This window comes from Metopolophium dirhodum, chromosome 8, assembly GCF_019925205.1.
Source record: "Metopolophium dirhodum isolate CAU chromosome 8, ASM1992520v1, whole genome shotgun sequence".
NCBI lineage: Eukaryota > Metazoa > Arthropoda > Insecta > Hemiptera > Aphididae > Metopolophium > Metopolophium dirhodum.
The window spans coordinates 8,582,734-8,593,358 of NC_083567.1; the positions used below are offsets into that span (position 1 = coordinate 8,582,734).

Below are 10,625 nucleotides of genomic sequence, written 5' to 3' on the forward strand. Positions count from 1 at the left end.
ATTCAAAGGGTATTGCGAATTTATATTTAATAAATTCCATTGTTTATGACACACTGACACAGAGAATTCAGCGTCTATTGATTATTCATTATAATACTATAGTAATATAGCATAGGGCATACTACTCTAATTATTTGCAGATATTGAGAATACATCACTACATTAGACATCGGTTTATTCAGTTATTCTGAACCGTTTATTCTCGAACGGCAGCCTTGTTAACTCATCTCATTATAGTCGAACCCACTAAAGTAGGTCCCTACTCCCTAGCTGAAACTTTAACAGAAAGGGGATTCGAATTCGAAAATGCGTTAACAACGTTTAGGTACAGACTACAGTGTTGCCGTCACAACAGTGTTTTAAGCAAAAATGAAAATAATAAAAATCGATGCGAGTTATCAAATTGTTCTTAAGTCATCTATCTGTTATCAAATAATGTTTATTAAATAACTATTGGTAACAATAATACAGTTTTAAATAAGATTACATTACGCTACTTATGAAGTTATGAATGAGTGATAATTACTACACACAGTTTCAATATTTTTTTTTTTACATCAATAAATAGACTATATATCTGACATTGGTAAGTTTATTCTATAAAATGAATTTTTGCTCACTAAAGATGGCAGATGCCAATGATGGTGACAACGTCGTATTAATATATAATAATAATAATATTATGTATGATTCGTTTTATAGCTCATTGTACAGCTTCATTTCAGAGCTACCTATCAAACATTATTCAATGGTCTTTGCGTCAGCACTTCCATTACCAAATTCAATCATTTCGATCTTGTTATTCTTGTTGGGCTCTAATGATATTTATTTGTTACCAAATCAGTGATTTTCTTTTTTGATTACAATCTACATAGTATCTGTAATCTGCAGCATACTATAGGTTTCCGATTTGCTCATATTTTTATTACATATTTGTTTGCGTAATTATATCTACTTTAATAAGTGCATAATATATTATTTACATACTATTTATATTTGTTATTAATACAGTTAGTAGTGACTAGTGACAATCATTTTACAATACTACAATCGTATAGTGACGAGCTTTTATTCATTATATTTCGTAATTAGTAAAATCATAACGGAAAAATAGTAAAAAATTAAATAACTATATGGAGTGTTATTTTAGAGAATTTGTATGTAATATTTTGTTTTGAAATAGTACAAATTAACAATAAAATATTGTACAACATCATAATTTTGTTAAATTATTGTTGATATTACGTTACTTAGTTAATAAGTTAAGTGACTAAATAGTATTATATCTAACATTAAATACTATCAACGAGTTAGGTAATTAATAAATTTGATAAAGCGTGTAAACAAAACATATGAATTAGACCTTATCATTAATTAATTATCTCTATTCAGACTATTTATCAACAAAAAATTGTTTATGGTTACAATCGGGATTATATATTATATTTTGTATATCTTTACGTAATCTTGTAATATATTATATTGTGTATAATATATAATATAGATATACCTGTTTGTGGTAATTAAAATTTTTAACTAGCAATATGCCTTCCCCAATTATTATTATAATTGTTATAATTATTATTACTATTATTTTTATTTGCTGTAAGTAATATTTGAATTATTACATAATTGTTACAAACTCTGCCATACCAACCCTGTTAATTTAGTAATAGTTGATACTTTATAAGATGTTAAGTTTTTAATTTGTTACAATCTATGAATAGTGGTCAAAACAAATTATTTTTGAACGCAAATGTTTAATTGTATTCAGCAGTGGTGTAATTGTGGAGAAATGGAAGGCCAAAATAAAATGCATCTTCAACAAAAACCTCCAAAAAAAAAGAAAAAAATTGTATATTTTTTTATGCAGATCATGGATGTAAAAATTCCATAACAATTTAACTCCATTATGACGTAAAAATACAATTTAGAACTTTAACAATAGTATAACAGAAAAAAAATACCCATAATAGCTTATTTATAAAAAAAATACCATATTAAGTATTTATAGTTGATAAATTTAATACATTATTAAAAAATTTAAAAAAAATAGCATTTTAAATTATCTAAGACTAACTACATTTATTTAGTACTATAGAATATTAGTATATTAGTATCTTAATATAATTTGAATATATTATATTATATTTTATAAGAAAAAACGCTTATAGTTTAATATCAAATTAAACTTGCAGACAAAAAAATAGTAAGTCTGCCCGGACTGCGCATAAAATACAACTATATACAATAAATATGATTTTAAATGATATATTTAATCATGCAACTATGTGAGACTAATGCTATATATATATATATATATATAATATTTTTAGTAGGTACTAGTTGAATTATAAGAAATTCAAAAGTTTGTAATGTTAAATATGGGGGGGGTCAAATAATAAGTTGCCCCCAGTAAAATGCCTGTGGGGCAAATGCTCACCCTTGCCACCCCGCAATTACGCCACTAGTATAAAGTATTTTAATATATTATATGTTAACTATATAGTATGTTATTAATAAACTGCAAATATTGCATTGTTAAAAAGTTTGTTTCGTTTTATTTCGGTAGATTGATTTATCCTAGTTTTGTAACTAAATATTTTTTAAGTTGGTATGCGTATAGTCATTTGTATAAATTATACTTTGAGAGGCAGCAGAAAAATGATCCTCATTCAGACAGTGGCGGGTGATTTTTTTTTCCCATGAAGTAACTACCTTAAATAAATACCCACTCACCATTTTTTTTTCGCATTTTACACTTATCATTTCACACATTTTAAACGCAGGTCATATGTGAGTATGTGACTATGCGAGTATAAATTATTAACTAGGTAGTCTAGCCGTCTAGGTCTTGGAGATTGAAGTCATTGGGATACCCACCCCCACTTTTGCATGAGGCGGACGCCTTATAAAATAGCTATTCACGCCGCCACTGCATTCAGTACCTACCCCATCCATCGATTGACATATTGTATAATATATCGAATGCAGGCATCATATGTATGGCTGTACTTAAATTAATATAATAAGGTAATTTTACATTTCTTTAATTTAATAGTAAAAATTAGCTATAATATATTTACAGGATTTAAAATAATTCAATACGTTTGCTTTGAGATCCATGATTCGTGAAGTGAAATAAATATATCCATATTAATCGTTATTCATTATATAGTATTTGTTAGTACTTTGTACCCACAGCGATCCGCATTATTCCTTTTTTATCACGCAACTTCGGTGGTTTTTTTTTCATTGAAACATAGGGATGTAAATATTAGTGAGTCCGGAGTTGTTCATGGAAATCAATTTGCATTTTAAAATACTATGCGTAATATGTTATAATATGTAAAGTATAAACAGCGTGATATGCACGTAAGTAATATGTCTATTATGAATTATGATATGTTTATACTAACAAGAAAAAATTTATTGACAAACAAATAAATTAAATTAATATAAATTGAGTGTATCCGTTTTACAGTTGGATATAATTTTTGTGTTGGAGATGAACACTATAGTCCACAATCATTGTAATGTGTTGTATAAAGTCTAAGATAGATAAAATCTTATTTATATTGCTTAATATAATATTATATAGGTATTAGGTACCTACTTTTTATATTACCGCATTTACCACAGGTATACCTATGTAGTATATACAGAAAAATGTTTAGAGTTTTAACGCCCTAGGCGTTGATGCCACCCTTATTACTACTCTCCTCAGAAGAAATGTGTCACTGGAAATAATTATTTAGATAGGTACAAAAAGATTTGCAATAAGTCAGAACTTACAAACAATTAACATTAGATGTATACATGTAAAATCTTCAGGTTTTTCTGTCATCAAATAAATGTCTAATTTAAGAAATTTATTATGAATAAAAAGTAGGTAGGTACATTAAAAAAAAAATCAACATCACTAAAGTGTAACCAACCGCAACCATAGCTGCTGTACATTAAACATAATATTACTGTGGCTTAGTAATTTAGATTTGTCATTAAAAATATATACGATGACTGGATGTCAGCACACTATTTTTTTCTCTGAACCACGTACTGTAACATAAAGCAAATTTTCGTTTTTGCAGAACCAATATTCTGTTATTAGCTTTAATATTAGAAAGAATTGACCTATTACCAAATTTAAAAATAAGAACACTATCTGTGTTTGTAATTTGGCTTTTTTACAACATTAAAATTTTTATGCAAGTTATGAGTGCGAAATATTACAATTTAAGAATGATCATTACCTATATCATATTCAAATTTAAACATTGTAAAAGCGCCAACATGGCAACATATAAACACATATACCTACTGTTCTTAACTTCAAGTTTGATAATAGGTTAATATTGAAGCTCTAATATTAGCAACACGATATCAGTTTATCTAAACACAAATTTGCTATGTTGCACAATATGTGACGCGCGTTAAATAGAAAACAAAATTGTAAATACCTATAGGTAATACATCTGATGCACTGACATACGCTAAATTCTTAAATTTTGATAATTCTACTATCTTAATTCGTGGTACCATCCATTAACAATTAATTTCTTTTGGATTTTAGCTAGATAGGTACCACTTTTTTCTTATCGTTTATTTTGTTGTATATTAGTGTGTGCGGGTGTGACAACTCCTACATCTCTTCTCAAGATAAGCCGAGTAATAATTATAATGTATCAATACATTTTTTTAAGATCTAAAAAGTTTTTTTAGGTAAGTTAAAGATGATTGTGTGGGGGTTTTTCCCCCTCCCCCACTAACTTATTTGACATGAGTTTGTTCAGCCCCTTCAGAGAAAAAATTGAAATTGTGCCTATGCCGCTACGATGCTAAACCCCTAAACAATTTTCCTTCAGTGGCGATGGTAGGTACGCCTTTGTCCCCCTCTATTTACGTCCCTGGTAGGTAGTACCAATATAATGTATAATATAGTATATAATATAGGTATAACGTATATTTTGTAGTTTAAATTGTTATAAATCATTCTCACAATCCCGCCGTAATATTATGTACTGATAAGCAACATTTATGCAGCAATCTGTCTTGCTAGCTTGCCTAACTCAAAATTCAAAAGTCAAAACAATCAAACATTACATATAGGTTACAGAATATAAAAAATATATACCTATAGTTGTGTCTATACTTCTGTAACTGGTAAAGCCTAAATGTGTCTACTGTCTAGCCAAGATAGTAAGTATAGTTCGATTATGAATTTTGGGTTACAGTAAATAAATACACGAACGTGTTGATGCACTTACAAATTGAAAAATAATATTTGTGTCGTTTTTTTTCTCAGCAATTGTTTATGTAGTTGACTATACTTATCTATCCATTATACTAAATTATTTATTTATACTACCTAAATATTATAAATTACAAACGCAATTAATCTTTAGATGCAATATAGCAGTGGCGGATCTAGAATTTTTTGTTTTTTTTTTGAGGGGGGGGGAGTGATACAAATATTTAAAAATGGCCCAATTCATTAACCTAGCTGTTAGACCAATGGGGAGGTCTCTGGTCCCCCTTAAAACCGCCACTGCAATATAGGTACTTAAGATTTTTAAAGTAGGTACATTAATAATTAATTATGTACTACGATTATAATGTAACCTAATAATAATAATAATGGTAGGTAAGAATATCTAAATAATATTTAGGTAATATTTTATTTTTGATGGTTTTAATTCATAATTGAAAAGCTTAAAACAAACTTGGCATTTCTTCAATAAATGTATTGCCAATATAAATTTAAAAAAAACTATAATATAATATATGTAAAGAAATAAAAATAGGGTATTGTAAATGGCAAGATGCCATAGCTCACAAAATTACTAAGATTGGCATTTAAAGAAAAAAATGTATAAAGTCATAAAACTTGACAAAAATAAAACTACCTATTTAATATAATATTAGATTTATATTATTATACCGCTAATTTGAGCTCAGAGTCCTGTAGTGCCCAATGCCCATAAAATGACAACGCTTTACAATGATACTGGCTGAATATAAGGGTAATAGAATCAGTGGTAGGTGCAGTTTATTAAATCGATATAATCAAGAAAACAATTTTAAATAACCTTGGGCCGTAGCAATTAGTATTTATCTAGAGACTAGTGGACGAACCTGATTTAGGTTTTAAAATACAATATATATATTATATACCTCCAATTTGAGTCAAAGATAGTACCATTGAGTATGTTAGACGTTGGTAGAGAGGTCACTTAATTGTGCATTTTGAAGTATAATGAAAATAGATCAGCAAAGAGTTAAAGTAGGTACCCTAGTGCTTTACAAATCAAACATTTGCAGGAATTTACAGAATGCATGGTTTCATTTTGAGTTAGGTACCTATATATAACACAGTTATTACCTACTATAACAATTTGAAACCAAATCAATCAGAACCTAGGGAGTAGGAGTGGTGATAATATCATAAAAAATCCAATAACCAACATTATAATTGCTTTTATTAAATAACAGACAATAGATGTACAATATAGATAAACGATGTACCTATGAAAGGTCATCTAATATAATATCATTTGTAAAAATAGTTTATTATTTACAATTAAAAAATCACGAATTTGTCTAGGGGATGGTATGTAACTCCTTGCACCCCCTAATGGGCTTATGGGCACCCTTGATAATGAATACTAATTTAAATCTCAAATCAAGACACGGCGCAGTATAGAATAGAGATGAATCTAAGAATTTTTGCCCAACACTGAAAAACTATAGTCAGGCCAAAATGCAATCTCTAATACACTTTAGGTATGTACAAGTATTAGGTTCGTTAACCAAAAACATTCATAGGACACATGAAAATATGAAATGTATTTAATCAAAATATAAGGTTTAACGAAATATTAGAATTATAATTGAATAAACTTAATGTCCAGAGAAAAATGTATTTTACAGTTCTAATAGTTAGTAGGTAATTAATAGGATTAAATAATCAAACTGAAAACAAACGTTTTAAATAGATTTCAAACTTTAAAGGATTTGTTTACGTAGATACCTGTATTACTTGGCAGTTGGCACTTTGTAGTTTTGTACATTATAAGCATGTAAAATACCTAACGATTTGTATACTTCTATACGCTATAATATAGTCTTAATTATTGCTCGTCTCATACTCCAAAGAAATAAATATAAAAAAAGGTGGGTAAGTGGATGTCGCTCTGCTGTACAGTATGTTACAAGTGGGTCACTGTAATGGATGGTGTTAAATTTGAATTCAATGATAAAATAATATCATTGTATATAAAAAAAGATTCTGAGCGAAAACGGTAAGTCAGCCTAAGATATAAGTATATTTGATGACATAAAGGTGAGTAAAGTAATTTATATATAACCTATTTACGTAGAACCTTGTTTTAAATTTTTAATCCTTAGCTACAAAATTTGAACATTTTATAAATTTTTAACTACAAAATAATTATTGCATTTTAAATTTAATAAATTTTGTCAAAATTTGAATTTTATTTGCTTATAAAAAAAAATTGTGCTTGCATATTTTCAATATTTTTTAGCTGCTATTGTAACAATATATCAGAAGCCTTGCATTAAATTTTCACGCTTTTCCACCCAACAAATAACATTTTATTGATTTATTTTATAGAAAAAAAAACTAAAAAAATCGAAAACTGTTAATGTCTGTTAACAGTTCAAAAAGTGTCAAATTACTTTCAAAATTGTATCGTGTATAGAAAATGCTAATATAAACATTCAGTGAAATTTTCAAGTATCTACAGACATACATTTTTTAATTACAACAAAATAAGAAAATCGTTACACGAGAAATCGAGTGAATATCAAATGTTGTAAAAATATGAATTTCAAACGCTCATAAAAATTTAATTTGACTTTCTTGTAGACATTTTTTTTTTTGATAAAGGTAGACAAACTTATGGATAATCTTGTATTACATTTTAAAATCTTAGATTTAAAAAGAAAAATTTTTATGAATTAAACTCAAAATAATTTGCTAATTTTCGTCATTTTTCCGTATTTTGTCAAGATTTAAACTTTAAATGCTTATAAATAAAAACTGTGACTAAGGATTTTTAATTTTTTTCATCTTCCTTTGAAACAATAACCTAGGCACCTTCTATTAAATTGTCAAGCTTTTTTAACCAACAAATAAAATTTTATTGATATTTATAGAAAAAAAAACTAAAAAAAATGCTAATAGAAAATGTCTGGAAACAGCTCAAAATAAGTCAAAATATTTGGAAAATGTTATGGTGTATAGAAAATGCTAATATAAACATTCAGTCAAAATTTCATGTACTTACGGACATTTTTTTTAGAGTTACTCCAAAAACCAAAATCGATTTTCTCGAAAACAGATTTTGCGTAAAAATTCCCGTTTTTCCTTAATTTTTCTTTTGTTTTCCACGTCGTTTTTGTAAACTTTTGGGAATTTTTCACTTTTGACCCCCCAAAGTACCAACTAGATTCACTTTCCTATCAGAAAGTTACTGTTGAAGAAAATCCAAGCACTTTTACTGTCCTAAAAGGTGATGACAGACACAAAAATAAAAAAAATATAAAAAAAAATTTAAAAAAAAACACACATCATTGTAAAATCAATATATTCATCGCTTCGCTCAGAGTCTAAAATATGACATTAATTTTCAATACCTATAGTAGGATTATGATACATCAACACGGAAATCGGAAATTTGAAAATGAAATACAAAAACACATACATGGTGGCGCCACCTAGCTACTACGATTCATGCTAACAAGTCATTACCACGTTTGTGGGTCCTTCTTTAACACTGACGTCTAGAATAGTATAGAAGTCTGTGATCTTTACGCAGGCACGTGTTGAAAATTTAAAAACCACGGAGATAGATCTATTAGATCTAATAGATTTATTCAAGACTATGGTATGAACGCTTAAACTAATTTTAAATTATTCGTCATAGATAAATAAATAAATAATTCTTCTATTATCCATGTACTTGGAACTTGGAATGTGGAAGACGGGAGTACAGGTGCGCCCAAGCACCACTTTCCCACTGTACACTTTGGGCACGTGCCCAGGGCCCCACGATCGATGGGGCTCCCTGTTTGCCCGTTTTAATAAAATAGTACTCTGTCCTAGTCGTTGGGGCTCCATTATACCACTGCCCAGGGTTTCAAAAAGGTTAAAGACGGCCCTGAGTGCGCCTGAAGGATAGCCGATAGGTATAATAAAGTATATTAAGTTGAAAATTCCCAGGGGAGGCAAAGTGCCTTTACCCCCTCCCCCCTGTAGACGCCTGCGTGAGAGTGATAGGTCACGGTTTAAAATATTCATAATCACCTTTTTATTTAAAGTATATTTTAAGCCGTGACCTTTCATTCCCACACAGGCGCCCACAGGGGGGGGGGCAAAGGCACTATGCCCCCCTGGGAATTTTCAACTTCATATACTTTAATATACCTATCGGTTATCTTGCAGGCAAATTCAGGGCTGTCTTTACTCTTTTTGAAACCCTGATTTTGATATTCACTCGATTTCTCATATTATAGGTAACGATTTTCTTATTTTATTGTAAATAAAAAACGAATGACTGTAGGTACTACAAGGTATCTAGTAGATACTTAAAAATTTCACTGAATGTTTATAATAGCATTTTCAATTTTGAAAATAATTTTACTCTATTTAACTGTTAACAGACATTGTCAGTTTTCGATTTTTTTAGGTTTTTTTTCTATAAAATATATCAATAAAATGTTATTTGTTGGGTAAAAAAGCGTGAAAATTATATGCAAGGCTCCTGATATATTGTTATAATAGCAGTTGTAAAATATTAAAATACATAGGCACAATTTTTATTATAAGCATTTAAAGTTCAAATTTTGACAAAATGTAATAATTATTTTGTAGTTAAAAATTTAAAACAAGATTCTACGTAAATAGGATTATATATAAATTACTTTATTCACCTTTATGTCATCAAATATATTTATATCTAAGGCTGACTTACCGTTTTCGCTCAGAATCATTTTTTGTATACAATGATATTATTTTATCATTGAATTCAAATTTAACACCATCTATTACTGCCCACTTGTGCCCACTTGTAACCTACTGTACAGCAGAGCGACACCCTCTTGTCAATTTTTTTTATATCGATTAGTAATTTTAACTTGGATTTAAGTTATGTAATCAATAAATAAATTATTGAATCAACTAATTTCACTAACATTTGTAGTGTTAAAAAATTACCTTTCATACCTATTTGAAATTTGAACACTATTTAATTAATTATTGGTTGAAATCGTGTAAATTTGAATACAAACCAATTTTAAATTTATCAATTCATTTTATTATTTTAACCTAATAATATAAATACCTGTATTGTCGTTCAGATATTTTCAAATTTCCCTCCGTTTATATAATGTATGTTTACATTTTTCGTGTAGGAAAGCTTTTGATAATATTTCAAACACTAAATTCATTTTATATATAGTTTTGACCAATTTGAAAATAAATAAATTGTCGTTGTTATGAATATGGGACGAACAAACGGATATTAACAAGACTAACATTTTTTAATCTGTATTGTAGATGTCTCTCTTGTTGAGAAATCTGAGTCGTAATATTTACTATTCAT

General features: G+C 28.3%; 1 long non-coding RNA gene across 1 annotated transcript; it reads left to right on the top strand.

The window, feature by feature from the left end:
* The first annotated feature begins 359 nt into the window (after positions 1 to 359).
* On the top strand, positions 360 to 2,548 carry LOC132950476 (uncharacterized). Its single transcript, XR_009665208.1, has 2 exons — positions 360 to 586; positions 703 to 2,548. It is a non-coding gene; the product is annotated as an uncharacterized LOC132950476 (long non-coding RNA).
* The last annotated feature ends 8,077 nt before the right edge of the window (positions 2,549 to 10,625 follow it).